The following is a 15,913-nucleotide window of genomic DNA, read 5'->3' as shown; positions in this document are numbered from 1 at the left end:
CACAATTCCTTGAAAAATAAAAACCAAAAGAGAGAATAAAGGGGAATACCATAAAAAAGAAGCAAAAGTCTAAAGATGAGAAGCTGACCTGCTTAGGATTCCACAAAACCCCATGGAGTATCCAGAGGGGAGTGAGGCAGTCTTAATTCCCTATTTCATAAAATTTCAATGTTGAATAGGAACTCAAATGTTTTCTAGACAAACTTGTATCTTACAAACATCTCCAACAAATGAACATTTACTTAGTCTCTGCTAGAAGATAATTACTGATGGGGAAAGAGCATTCCATTTTGGTACAACTCTATTTATTAGGAAGTGTTTTCCTTATATTGAACTATTCTTCTACAAATTCTATTCATTGGCCCTAGTTCGGCCCTCTGAGGAAGACAAGTCCCACGTTCTTCCACATGATAGCAATTCAAGTAAGTGAAGACAGCTATCCTGTTCTCTTGAAGTCATTTCGGCTGCAGATCATCTTGGAGACAAGCTAGGTGGTGGATAGAGTGCCAGCCCTGGATCAGGAAAAGCTGAGTTCAAATCTGGCCTCAGTCCCTTGACACTTTACTATCTGTGTGGTCTTGGTAATGATCTCATGTCCAGAGCCATCTCCAAGCATCCTGATCTGTCTCTGGTCACTGGATCCAGATGGCTTCAGAGAAGAAAGACCGGTAACCTAGCACAATACCCCTTCATTTGAATCTAATCTATGTGCATGTCATGGCATCACCTCCCTGATGTCATGGTCTTCTTTAAGGATAAAGGACAAAGAACACACAAACTTAGTTATTTCCATGTTGTCTACCCCATTGGTTAGAACCTCCCAGTGTTTAGGATAGTGCCTGGAAATTTGTCATTCTTCGGTTGTTTTTCAATCATATCTGATTCTTCGTGGCCCCATTTGGATTTTCTTGGCAGAGATACTGGAGTAGTTTGGCATTTCCTCTTGCAGCTCATTTTACAGATGAGGAAACTGAGGCAAATGGGTTTGAGTGACTTGCCAAGGATTATATAATTGCTAAGTGTCTGAGGCTGGATTTGAATTCTGGAAGATGAGCCTTCCTTACTCCACTGGGGTCACCTAGCTGTCTGAAAGATAGTAAGATCCTAATCAATACTTGAAAATGAACATTGGCTGAACATAAACAAATCCTTCAACAATTCCTCACTTGACAGTTTTGAGTCCCCTGACATCCTGTTTATTCTCATCTGAATGCACACCTTTGTCAATGTCCTTAATGAAATGTGGTATCCAGAATTGAACATGGCACCCCAGATGTGGCCAGATCTCACATCTTTTGGATGGTGATTCTATTAATGTAGACTGTAATTGTATTCCACTTAGAATTACAGTACTTATGTTCTGAGATCTTGGCCATTGATGCCAACTGGATTAATAGCAAAGCCACAGCAATCAAGTCTCAGTTTTATATATTATAATTTAGTCTATGAAAGAGCTCAGTTAGTTGGAGGCTAGAGGTCACAATATGGATTCCCCCACCATTAATCTGGCCCAAATTGTCATTGCCATTATCACCACACATCCCTCACCTTTAGTTTTAAAAAATTTATAACCTGACCTTATTAAAAATCTTCCAGGGCTGAAATTTGATCAGCTCAACTTCATACTTAATCCTCTAAAAAAGTGTTTTTAATTGATCAGAATTAGAGACTTGAAAAGTTGGACAATGACACTGTTGTTTCCTCAAAACATGTTTTTTGCCAAACAGACATGTTCCAAGTAGACAGATATGTCTCTCAAGGATTAAGTTTGCAATACCAGAGGTTAACAGTAATTAATAAAATAGTATGTAAGGGGTGGCTAGGTGTCGTAGTGGATAAAGCACTGGCCTTGGAGTCAGGAGTACCTGGGTTCAAATCTGGTCTCAGACACTTAATAATTACCTAGCTGTGTGGCCTTGGGCAAGCCACTTAACCCTGTTTGCCTTGCAAAAACCTAAACAAACAAACAAAAAAAAACAGTATGTAACCAGAAAAAGGATCAAGCCCCCCCACCCAAATAACTGATAGGTTATCTAAAGGAACAGCTTTCTTATTTTGTGAACAACTGTCTCCTAGGCTGTGGTGCAGAAATTTGATGATTTTGAGACATCACTACAAAAAAGAAAAAAGTTCCAGAATTTTTGTATCTCCAGAACACACACACACACACACACACACACACACACACACACACACACACACACAGAGAGCACTAGGGTGTTAACTTGCAAGTCATTGAAAGGTGAGAAATGGTCAGATTACTCTTTTGCTTCCCAGTTCTTCAGAATCACATGACAGGAGCCAGAGTCCCAGGGATTCAGAGGCATGGCTTCAATTAAACCACAAACATTTCCACCTGCAGTTCTTTCCCATATTTTTACCCAATGTTTCCTGTTTTCTGGAATCCTCTAGCGACTTAAGGGTCTGTGCAATCTCTTCAGCTTGATTCCTTTTTTCTTTTTGTTTTAAAGGGGTAGTTCAAATGAATTGTTTGTTACCCCTTTGGAGATTCTTATAACATTTTTATCTTTACCCTCTCATTCTCAAGGTCTGTCTTAAGAAAAATGGATAAAATAAAGTTGAAATTTGTACACATTGGGTTTTCAATATGCAACTTTTCTTAAGTAAAGAAAGTAAATGGGAGAGGTAGAAAAGATATACCACTACCAAGATTGGATGAAATAAGAATTTCAGGTTTCTTGGAGATTGAGCAACTCATTGTCTTTTTTGTTGTGATGATGGTGGTGGATTTTTTTTTCCATTGAACTTCTGATTCATAAATTTTCCTTCCAGTGTCCAGTATAAGAAAGTGCTTAGAACTTCAAAATAGATCTGGGCTTCTCATATGCTGATACTGGTGCTTTGCAGGAGGCAAGTGAAGCTTCTTCCATTGGTCTGTTTAAGGATACCAACTTATGTACCTCATTCTTCTTGATATGGATAGTTCTGATTATGACTAGTGTTAAGTCCCATTCCAGACTCTTATGTTGAGTCCCTTTGTGGACTCCCTCAATCTTTCCCCAGGTGAGCCTTGGAGGGGTGGGAGACAAGGAGAGACAAGAAAGACAAGTTTCTCCCTATACACCAAGGTCTCCAAGATCTCCATTTAAGCACACAAGTGCTTAAATATCCCTCCCAGTCTCTAATCCACTTCCACTCCTGTGGCACTTAGTAAAACAAGGCTCTGATGATCAAGGATGCCAGGTGAAGATAATTTGCAGTGCTCCCACACATAACAGTCCCTAACATATCCCTCTTCTTGTCTTTTTTTTGAAGCAGTTATTATATAATGAATGCCACATAAATTGTAAACAAAAGTTCAAAAATAGTATAAACAAATGTCAATTAAACAATAGTAAAAACTAATATTCCTAAATTCCTTGAAAAACATTTTATCCCCAACTTACAGACAAAGATTACAAAGATTTTTCTTTTGCCAAAAAAACTTTCAAAGAAATCAAATTCAAAATCCAAACTAAAAGGAGTAACTTTTAACTCAGGTAACATTTAACTATTTCAGATTTTAATTACACACACACACACACACACACACACACACACACACACAGTTTAGATACTAACACAAACACATAAACAACTCTCTTTCCCAAGCTGAGATTGATATCCTGGCTAATACCCATATCTCAGAATATAGAAACATTTTCCCTCCTCTCCAGGCCAGTAGAGAGATGTAAAATGTCCTATAGATGTTTAAATACACATATACATATACCACACTAAAATATTAGCCATAGGCACAGGCTTCATTCGAAAGAGAAAAATCTGAATTCCCTAGTCCCAGGAAAAAAATCTTCTTCCCCTTTTCTCATAACTGAGCCACAAAGTTTCCCAATCAATAACCTATTGAAAAACATAGTCATTGCTCAACCCCTCCCCTTCCTCCCAAACCAGGAAGAAGGCATGGGGGTCCCTTTATTCTAGAATAAGATTTTGGAGGGGTATTGTCCTTGTAGCAAAGCCTGCATTCCATCTGAGACATAAGCTTGAGTTTCAAAGTTCTAAAAAGGAAGATTTCCCTTCTCCCTCCCCCCTCCCTCTGCAGAGGGTGGGAGCAGCAGAGAATGAGAGAAAGCATTTACAATTACTTGAATTGTTGACAACAGTACAATATGGAGTTGTTGCATTTTCTAAACAGTAGTCAACACCATTACAAACTGTCCAATAGCATGTGACATTTTTGCTTTCAACAGATTGTTCAATTCACAGTCCTCTGGTGCCGGAGCAATGACTGAGGCATGCATGCCTGACTGTATGCTGGAAAGTGAAACTCAGTGTGGCTTCTGGAAATTCATCCCTAGGTGTCAGGGTCTGCATCAGAGTCTGTGTCAAAGTCAGCATCAGGGTCTGCATCATGGTCATGCATGATGGGCATAGTGCAGTCAGGCAGGCAGCAGTGGCCAAAAAGAATGGCAAGCAGGTTCTCTGCATCCTGTTGAAGGTGCTGGCACTCTGCAGAGGACTGCTGCTTGAGGAAGCTAGGTCCCCCTGAGGTGCTGCCTCAGAGATTCCATTTCCCAACTCAACAGCAGCCCCAATCTAATCTGTGCTAATTCTAGCTCCTAATTGACATAAGATATCTCTTCCCCATAATATTGTGGGGAGTCCTTCAACTATAAAAGGAGTGACAGTCCCTGCTTTATCTTCTTTTCTCCATTTCAAGGCTTGAGAAGAAATTTCTGTTTTCTGTCTACCTCCAATGCCTACTAGGTTAGTATAAGCAGCCTGTTTAGGCCAAGCTTGTGGCCAGTTCTTAATGGAGAACACACTCCAATCTGCCCCAGTATCAATCAAGCCTAGGAAAGCAATTCCTTCCACTTGGATAACACAAAGAAGTTTTTCAGAAGAAATCATAATTGTAAACATAATTTCATTGTGGTTTCTCTGTTTTAGCCCCTTTTTCAACTCCCTTTCCTTCCTATTTATACCAGATCTTGAAAAAATACTCAACTGGGCTATGCATTGGTTCTGATTTATGTAGCTACCATCATCATTAGCATTCATTATTGCAATGGAAAAAATTTCCCCACTCACACGCTTTACTAATATGTGAGTATATTCTGAAATAGGTGGAGCCAAAATGATTGCAAACTTCTCATTCATTAATCATAAAGAGTGAATAGGTACTTTAGTAGAATCATATGAAAGCACCCTAAATTTCCCAGCACTTTTGACTGTCAATAGTTCGATATGGGTTGGCTTGCTGCCAAAGCTGCATACTGGTTTTTCCATTCCATCTCCTGCTGGTCCTGAATTGTCATACCCCATGATTGTTTTTGAGGGGGGCCGGGGGGGGGGGGAGAGGGTTCCTTTCCCCATTTAAATTTTCTTGTCTACATTCTGATGCCCAGTGTCCTGCCTTTTCATACTTTGGGCATGGAGTTTTAGGATGATATGCCCTGACTATTCTGGGTTTAGTTCCTTGGGCACTCCAACAATCTTTCTTTAAATGTCCAGGTTTTCCACAAACAAAGCAAGTCCATTTCTCTTTATTTCTCATGTGCATATTAGCAAATGACTCTGTCATTAATTGTATGATAAACTTGAGATCCTACACTGTCACATTTCCTCAGTGGTAGCATCCCTTCTTAAGTCAATCATTGCTTTCTGAAAATCAGCATTTGCATTATCCCGTGCTGATTATTTTATTAATACATCTATTTCTGCTATATCTCCTAAAATTCTTCCTACTGCCTCCTGTAACTGGGCAAAGAAATCTACAAAAGCCTCATTATTTCTTTGTGTAATAGGTGCAAATGGTTCTTTCTTATCATTTTGTATTAGAATACGTACCCAAGCATTCTTTACACAGGTAGCAATTCTTTCATATGTCTCTAACCCATAATATAGTTGGTCTGCATTGTTGAAAAATTGACCTGTACCACTTAATTATTCATAATTTGTGGTGGCATTGGGATCTTGTGCATGCCTCAAAGCCATCTGTCTACACTGTTCTATAAATCCATCATCCAAAAAACAGATTGTCCAGGTGATAAACATGCTCTATCTGCTTCTAATGATTAGGTGTTAATATGGAATGTGCAAGAGTATCCAATTGTACCCAAACAAAAGGTGATCTTGGCCCATATTCCCCACTGACTTCTTTAAATCTCTGGCTGCTTTTATATCTAGTGGCTTTTGTCTTCTTCGCCTAAGGTTTCCTGGATTTAAAGTATCTGGCTTCTCAATAATAGAATATGACTGAAACTCAACTCCTAGATCCATTAAACTGTCTCCCTGATCTTTTGCTTTTTTCAATGACCTTTTGTACTGCTGTACACCTTCCCTAGGTGCTGTAGGGTTGATCCTAGGGGGTTCTTGATAATATTCCTTTATTTCTCCTGCCTCAGGCCATGGATTTGAATACACTTTCTCTTTACCTTCCATTTCCTCCACACCTCCTAAGAATCTTTTTTTTTTTAGGTTATTGCAAGGCAAATGGGGTTAAGTGGCTTGCCCAAGGCCACACAGCTAGGTAATTATTAAGTGTCTGAGACCAGATTTGAACCCAGGTACTCCTGACTCCAGGGCCGGTGCTTTATCCACTTCGCCGCCTAGCCGCCCCTCCTCCACACCTCCTTGTACTAACTTCCTTAACATCAGCCCCATGGTAAACTTGCTACCTTCTCCAAAGTCTTTCTGATGTCACCTGGAATTTTTCCTTGCTTGTATCTGCTGTTCCTTACCCCAGACTTCTCTCAAATAACTCCACCTTCCTGTCCCTGTACAGGTGCCATATGTTTAGTCCCAGTTTGAATGCCAATATGTTGAGTCCCTTTCTGGACCCCCTCAATCTTTCCCCAGGTGAGCACTGGAGGGGTGGGAGACAAGGAGAGACAAGGAAGACAAGTTTCTCCCTATACACCAAGGTCTCCATTTATTCACCAAAACACAACTACTTAAATATCCCTCCCAGTCTCTAATCCACTGCCACTCCTGTGGCACTTAATAAAACAAGGCCCTGATGCTCAAGGACACCAGGTGAAGAAAATTTACAATGCTCCAACACACAATAGTCCCTAAACAGACTAGATATCATAATATCAAAATTTGGAACTAGATGAGACATTAGAGACAATAGATTCCAATTTATATAAATGAATAGACTGAGGTACCCAAAAGTGAAATGATTTACCCAGGGTTACACAGGTAGAAATAGATTTGAACTAAATTTAGCCCAAAACAAAGAAATTAGGACCTCTAACTATATAGATCTATATATTTTCCCCACTCTGCCAAAAATGGGTTTGGAATTGGAAGAGAACTTAAATAAAAAGGGAATGAAACAAAGACCTATTTCCTGTTTTATTCAAAGGAATTTTTCTATAAGAATCTTCCCAAAACTATTATTCTAAATAAAGTTTCCTCTGACCAGGATTCTAATTTACAATTCATAGTTTTCCCCATAGAAGCTACTCTAGATAATCATGAGTACTATGTGTTTTATCTGATTTCATATGTTGCTTAAAATATATCATATTAAAGCCTGCTTGACAGGATGCCATGACTGAGAGCATCTTTAAAAGTTAATATTCTTTTTCTTCTTTGTTAATAGCCTAGGAAATTATTTATTATTGGCCAATTTTGCCACCACTGAATGAAATACTACTTCTGCTTATCTTAAAATTAAATAGATATTTTCTTGCCATAAACACTGAGACAGAAGTAATTCATAAGATAATTTTTCCCTGAGATTGTTTCAGATGGTGTCTTAAAAACAGTAATTTATCCTTTGAATATTTCCCTATCATCCCACAGAAGATGCTCATAGTAGTGTTTGTCAATTCTAGTGTCTTTCTCTTTAAAATTATTTTCTTTTTTTTTACAGTCAAGTTATAAATAGTTTCTAAATTTTCAATATGACCCAGACATCCCATATTGTAAATGTCTATTCAGGGGCATTACTCAGAAATGTGAATTTCAATTGGTTAATGCTAAAATTTAAGTCCCCAATGGAACTATTCTTTGCTTTGACAATTCCCATGTACATTTGGCCTTTGGCACTAATTAGAAGTATCATGATAAGAGTATGCTACCTATTTTTAAATCTCATATTAATAACAATCACATAATTTCACTCTATTAAAGGCAATTAAAAAGAAAGAGAACAGAACTGAGAAAACAACTGTATTTCAGAAATTCTTAGTATTCTAAATAAAAATTAAAAGCCAAAAAACTTAAGACAATAGAGGTAATCCAAATGACACAAGAAATAAAATAAACAATTCAATAGAAATCAAAAATGGTTCTATGGACTACATCAACTGGAAAATTCTTTCAGTCTTATCACTAATGAATAAAACACCATTCCTTACCTATCTATGATAAATAAAGTAGCTATGCACTTGGCCCAAGTATCCCAGAGATTTGAGAAATAAGAGATTATTGAATGGAGAGGGGAAAAGGGAACAAGTATTTATCAATTTCCTACTAGGAGCAAGACAATGAACTAAGCACTTTACAAATAATAACTCAATTTAATCTTCCCAACAATGCTGAAAGGGGGAGGTACTATAGTAATCTCCATTTTACAATTGGGGATCCTGAAGCAAATAGCAGCCAAGTGATTCGCTCAAGGTCATCCTTAGACAGTGTCTAATATTTTTATGAATCTATGTCCAACTCTGTAATAATATCCCAAAGATAGAGAATGTGAAAAATTTCTGATTGTTTATATTGTGAAAGAAGCCTAACATGAAGAAAGCACAAGTTAGATGAACTGAGAAAGAGAAAGAGTGAATAGTATTAATAAAAGGAACAACAGAAGAGTTATGAATGAGATGACCTTTAGCTTCCCAGCAAAACCAATTGGGTTCAGATAAGAACCTTAATTATTGACTCAAGTTCTTCACAGTGGGCTTTATATTACTAGCAAAAGGATTTTTATTAACTTCCTGTTTGATGAAAGCCTAATAATATCTTCCTTCTCAGAAAGTATCATATATTTATTATCAAAAGATAAGAATATCAATCACCCTTCCATATAGAAGTCAATTTTGTGTGCTGAGGTATTCTAAAGAAGATTAATAGCTTCTATTGCTATCATACAAAATTTATATACATATATTATGCATATGTATGTGTAATGTAGCATATATCTATATGTATATGTATATTTATTTGCATGGATACACATGCATATATATACACATAAACATGTATGTATGTGCACATTTTTGGTCTATACACACACATAATTTTTGGATCTTCCTCTATAGTCATAGATAGATAGATAGATAGATAGATAGATAGATAGATAGAAAAACAGAGAGACAGACAGATAGATGATAGATAGATAAATAGAATATAATTATATATATGGAGAAAGAGAGAGAAAAAAAAACAAAGAAGCATATATCAGAAAATCCCTAGAGCACATTCAATGACTGCAAAGTTACATAACATTAACTGTCCAATATTTAAATGGCAGAGCACAGTTGACTAAAAACCTCAGCATTCTCTTAACTACAAGTCTTTCCCCCTCTTTTTTGCAAAGTCTCATTGAATAGAGTTGGGGTTTTTGGTCAACTGTATAATTTATCTCTGTGTCTTTACTGGTATTGTACCTTTTAATTCAGTTCTGTACTCATGGCTTAGCTATATTGAAGATATACAAAATAAAATCAAGAACATTAGGATGTATGAGCTCAGGGACTGACTTTTGCCTCTTTATGTATCCCCAACACAACACAATTTTTGACACATAGTAGGTGCTTAATAAATATTTATTGAATGAATTAATGAATATAGGGTTGATGTCACATGGGCAAGGGAAGAGAAAGGAATAAAGGTATTTATTAAACACCTGTTTAATAATGTTAAATACTGTGTTAAGCACTTCTTATAAATATATCTCATTTGATTTTTCACATAAACCCTGGGAAGTAGTTGCTATTATTATCCTCAGTTTACAGTTGAAGAAACTAAGGTAAACAAAATTTTAAGTGACTTGCCCAAGATCATACAGCTAGTATGTATCTAAGGCTTAATTTGACCTCAGGTTTTCCTGACTCCAGACCTGGTGTTTTAAATAGTTGGAAAGTTATTTTCTACTTAAAACATGCCTCTAACATAATAATGTAAAGAACAACTGTTATAAAATATGATATCTTCCAGGGACCAATTTTCAGCCTGAATCAGTCCTACCAAAACTTAAATCCATTAGTATCATTCCTAAATAGAACTAAGATTTGTAAGACAAAAAGGTGGGGAAAAGAGGGAGCAAATCATACCAAAGCATCAGATTAATCATTTGATGTACATGTATGATACTGAATTTTCTTCCTTCTTTATACTATTCTTCCCTCCATTTACCATTCCAGAATCCTGATTAAAGTCCAACCATCTGGACTACAGAAGTCATTGTAGGTGTTCCATCAAGTGAATGATAAAAGTGTTGTTTGTAAATTAGCCTGGCAATAGTATGTAGACTATAATGTAGCAGATAGGAATTGGAAGGCAAGTTTCTGGTAATCTAGAAAGCTGATGAATTTGGAATCGAAGGGGAGAAGCTATTTTTTTCAAAGGAAGAACTGATAATGTATTGTGACTGATATTAAAAAAAAAAGTCCTCCTCATTGGGGACAACTAGGTGATGCAGTGGATGAAGTGCTGAGCCTGGAGTCAGGAAGACTCATCTTTCTGAATTCAAATCTGACCTCAGACATGTACTAGTTGTTTCCCTGAGCAAGTCAGTCATTTTACCTTGTTTGCTTCAGTTTCTCATCTATAAAATGAGTTTGAGGAAAAAAACAACAAATTATTACAGTATCTTTGCAAAGAAATTTTCAAATGGGGTCACAAAGAGTCAAACATAACAGAAACATCTCAACAACAATACCTCATCATCTACTCTTGATTGGGCCCACAGGAGAATTCAGTATATTATCATATATAAAAATTGTATAGATCTTTAAAGTTTTTAAAGTAGTTTAAATACATTATCATTCAACAACACTGTAAGTAGGTACAATAGATGTTATTATTACCCCTATTTTACAAATGAATATACTGGTTCTAAAAATTGATGTCATTTGACTAATAAAAGTGAAATCATTTGCTAATAAGTACTAAGATTCAATCCCAAGTATTTCTCATGACAATTCACTCACTATGTCACTCTGCCTTTCTTAGGAATGCCAAAAATGAAAGGGAAATAATAGCGAAGTTAAAATATCAGGCCAACATATAGAAGGGCTTGAACTAAAGATACATTTAGGGACCCATCTGAAGTATTTCCTGATATGTAATGAACAAAAATTTTCAAACCAGAGTAGGAAATGGTGTTCTAAAACAAACAAACAAAAAAATTAGTTTCAAAACAACATTTCAAAATTCATAATAGAAAGTTTCCTTTTCATTTCTTAACTAGATTTAAACTAGAGAAATGGAACCTTAAAGATCTTCTAATTCGAGGTTTTGACCATGTGTGTTCGTGAGTGTGTGTGTGTGTGTGTTTGTGTTGGCCTTTTTTGATTGTCTAGTCTTCCTTCTCTGAATAATGTATTTAAATTAAGTAAAATATACAGACTTACAAAAATCAATTATATTGAAATACAGTTGTGGGGGAGGGGTGTAGCTTGGTGGCACAATGGATTGAATGCCTGGACAGGAGTCTTCCTAAGTGCAAATCTGGCCTCAGACACTAGTTGTGTGACCCTGGACAAGTCATTTAATCTAATTTACCTCAGTTTCCTCATCTGTATGAGTTGCAGAAGAAAATGGCAAACCATTCCAGTATCTTTGCTAAGAAAAATCCCCAATGGGGTCACAAAGAGTCAGACATGACTGAAAGAACTGAGCAATAAAGAATATTTAAAACATACACATATTCATAAACTCCTTGAAATTTATCATGCTCTCAGCAAGCATGATAATTTTATCAAGGAGGAAACTGAGGACCAAAGTGGTTATGATCTATCTAAGGGTACAAGGCTTATTAGTGAGACAACCTTTATTGATGCTCATTTTCCTCATTCTTATTTATTTTTTTCATCATACCAAATTGGTATGTTCTTTGAAGATAGGTATCCCATGTTATTCTTCTTTGTAAACTCAAGATATAACCTTGCAGATTCTCAGGAAATCTTATTAGATCACTAGTAGAATTAAATATAAAAGGGGGGCAGCTAGGTGGCACAGTGGATAGAGGACTGGCCCTGGAGTCAGGAGTACCTGAGTTCAAATCTGGTCTCAGACATTTAATAATTGCCTAGCTGTGTGGCTTTGGGCAAACCACTTAACCCCATTGCCTTGCAAAAAACCCTAAAAATAAAAAAGAGAGGGGGGAGAGGGGGACCAGATTCATGCTTGCTCTTATCTCATTAATACAGTCAGAACCCATTGAGAGCCTTTTTCTATTCATGCAAATTAGTAAATATATCTTTTGCAAATTAAAATCATAGAGAGTTTCTTGAGGCAGCAAGAAGTTGAGTGACTTGATCAGTCACATAACTTGGGCAAGAAATTTCACTATTTTGTACTTTGGTTTTCTCTTCTATAGAATAAGGTGTTGGGAGCCAGGGTCTCTAAGCTGTTTGACACAGTTATGGTAAGAAGACTCAGGGCAGTCACACTGCCTGATGGAACAACATTTCCTTCTTCAATATATATAGGGATTCCATGTATACCCATATTTATAGGTCTATTATTGATTGCAAAACTTACTCATCCTAATAGTGGAATGACTATAAAGGAAGGATTTCAGAGAAATTCCTTGAATAAAACAGATTGTGAACTCTGTCCAAATTTAACAGGACTGCCTCTCCCTGAGACATACAAAAGGCTTCAGCATTATGAAATCTTTGGAAGACACAGCACTGGGAGTTCCAGGGAGATGTCAGAATATATATGGGGAAACCAGATACAAGATGGGTCAGATAGAATTCCAGGGAAATTAACAGTTTTGCCCCCCTTATCATACACAGGAATATATGATAAAGATGGTGAGAGAATAGTTAGTATAGGTAACCAATATGTGAACTCTAACAGCCTTAGTTTATTGGCAAAGAATAAAAAGTCATAGAAACCGTAGCGTCTGCCAACAAGGGCTGAAAGGAAAATTAGTTATTGAAGGAGTCAACAGACAGGTGGACAAGCACAGCTACCCTCACTATAGGTTGTCAAGGGAGCATATCGAAAACATTACATATGCGGTAACAAAAACATAGAAGCATTCCATTAAACAAATTATATCAAAGATTATTCTAAGGAAAGTTGTGTTTAATCAATAACTTTACTATGCAGCAACAAACTAGGCAACAGGCAGGTTGAGGTCATCATCGTCTGAGCAGGGACAAGAAAAATTAATTACATGATTGATAATCACACTTGTAACCACTACATGATCAAACTTGTAACCATATGAACTATGTGATTAATGATGAAAATTGTATACCTTTGTAACCAAGGAAATGATTTTAGTTTGCTTGTTTCATATGATTCTGAGACTATAAAAATAAATCTAAGCAGCTGACAGTCAGTCAACCTGCTCCTGCCTTTACCCACTTGTTGACTCAACTCATTTCGCCGACTCTATCCCTCCTGTCAAATTCCAAGGACCCTGCGGAGGCTGGACCCTCACAAGGTAGCAATTCTTTTGTCCTCTCTTCCCTGTTCAGACCATGTCTAAAATACTGTGTTCAATTCTCAGTGGCATGGAAGATCTTTGACAACCTGAAATGCACCCTAAGAAGAGTAAATAATGGTTAAGGGAATTAAAATTATGTGTCTATCAATCCTTCAGTCAATTAATAAGTATTTATTTAGAATCTACTGTTTGCCAGGCACTATACTTCATGTTGTGGATAAAACAAAAACAAAAGTGAGATAATCTCTCACACTATTTAAGAATCATTTGCAGTAACTGAGGATTTTTAGCCTGTTGAAGAGGAAAATTAAAGGGTACAAAAGAGTTGTCTTTGTGTTTTTGGAGGGCTGTTATACAGAAGAGACATTAGATTTATTTTGATTGGATCCAGAAAGTAGAAATTTCAAGGCAGTGTGGAAATTGCAGGAAACTAAAATTTTGGTTTAATAGAATGAAAAACTTTTTGACAATTGGAGCTCTCCAAAAGAGTAGGCTGACTGGAGAACTCATATTTTCTTTGCTGCATGCTTTTTTAAAAAGATGAAAACATAGGTTTTTCAAGAGGAGATTGGGCAGAGTTGTAGGGCATATTGAGTTAGACTGGATGAACTTAGAGCTCCCCATCAATAATGAAATTTCTATTATATTCTGTTGTATTCTATTCTATCATTTTAAAAACATATTAATAGTTATCTTCTCACCATGGCCATGGTAAGGAATCATTTTTGTCTAGAATTTCTTATTTCTTCTGAGTTTGCCCAGTTGGAAGGAACATGTCCAGGGTAGAAATTCAAGAACAGAATCTCTGCATACAGTTCACAAATGACCTAATGATCTTTTTAATAAAAGGTGAGAGATGAGTGCAAACTCTGAAACTGTGAAAGAAATAATGTAACTGAGTTAAAAAAAAGCATTCACTCTCAAAAACTTGTAAATTGAAACAATGATAAAGTTTCCAATTGTAGACAGAACACCAGTAAGTTACATTGAGACTCTTCAAATCATTCTTTGTAATCTATATTTTTCATCATCAAACTTTTCAAAAGTGCTTTCATCATTTGACCTCCTTGGTCACCAATTTTTGTTGCCACATGATTTCCCTGAAAATGATGATATAACATTGATGTGCACCTTATATTATAGGAGAAAATTGAGGGTTTTGGGAGTCAGATTGCTGTTAGCTAATTTTCCCAAATTATATTTTCTAGGTGAAATGAGTGAGAATGTGTTATTTTGATTTATTAGCATACCTTTTATTGTTGTGGAGCAGTTTGATGGTACAGTGGCTCTAGAGTGAGGAAGATCTGAGTTCAATTCCAGCCTAAGATATTAATAGCAGTGTGATCTTGGGTAAATCAATTAATTTGAATTGCTTCTCCCCAAAAGAAAAATTTTGCTGTTATTTTTTGGGGGGGAGGTGTGTGGGTTTAGCTTTTTCTGTTCTTTCAATGAATCTGCGATTTCATTTTTATGTTTCTACTTTCTCTGCAAGTTCAGTCATAACCACCCCAGCTCAACTGCCTGTGAATGATTCTGATCTGGTCCCTTACGTAGAGTCTAGATATGGGGAAGCAGAAATCTTATGAAAGGCCTTTGTGTGAGTCTGTTGTGGATAAGAGTGCAATGCTTAGACTAGTTATACTTTGCTCTCGTTCTATGACCAACCCACATCCTTTTCTAGTCATACATTTCCTTGAAGACATATTTTATACCATTTCCTGTCTTTGTTATTTCTGGTAATATAGCATTACTACAATCCAGTGTGCAACTCTCTATTTCTCTTTGAATTCCCTGAAATTCGATTCTTGTGTGTATGTGTTGCCAGAAGAATTTTGGTGTTAACAATATTAAACTTGTGCAACAGGAAGTAGTTTGAGGTAATTCAAAGTTCTGTGAAATCATCCAAATATGATCCAGTTCCTTCCCCTTACCAAATTATACACCCATTTTGTCCAAGATATAAGAACTGACAAAATAATTAAAAGAGCTGCCAATCCAGTGAACATGTTGCATCCTGGATAGTATATATATTCTTCATCCACTTGGTTTTTCCTGTGTGGTTTTACAGTTCTGGCTATGATTTTTTTTTCTTGGTGAAGATCTGGAGAATTGTAAAGTTTGCTGTAAACAGCCAAATACCAACTTCAAGCAAGAACAGGCCCTTATGACATATAGGTTATCCTTATTCCATTTGAACTTTGAAGGAAATCAAATCTTGGTGAAATGAATCCTAGTACTTTCTTTGCATTCATAATTCTAGATTTCCTCACTCAAGGGAAATTTATATTTAATTTATATTTATATTTA

The 15,913-nt window shown here is 36.4% G+C and overlaps 1 long non-coding RNA gene across 2 annotated transcripts in view; it reads left to right on the top strand.

Moving 5' to 3' along the window:
- The first annotated feature begins 13,432 nt into the window (after window positions 1–13,432).
- LOC141498795 (uncharacterized) overlaps window positions 13,433–15,913 on the top strand; it is a 158,403-nt gene continuing 155,922 nt past the window's right edge. For both annotated transcript variants that reach the window (XR_012471703.1, XR_012471702.1), the window contains exon 1: window positions 13,433–13,603. This is a non-coding gene — a long non-coding RNA (uncharacterized LOC141498795). The remainder of the gene's footprint in view (window positions 13,604–15,913) is intronic.

This window comes from Macrotis lagotis, chromosome X, assembly GCF_037893015.1.
Source record: "Macrotis lagotis isolate mMagLag1 chromosome X, bilby.v1.9.chrom.fasta, whole genome shotgun sequence".
Lineage (NCBI taxonomy): Eukaryota > Metazoa > Chordata > Mammalia > Peramelemorphia > Peramelidae > Macrotis > Macrotis lagotis.
Note: the sequence above shows the minus strand (reverse complement) of the source record. Positions and strands in the feature narration are given on the sequence as shown.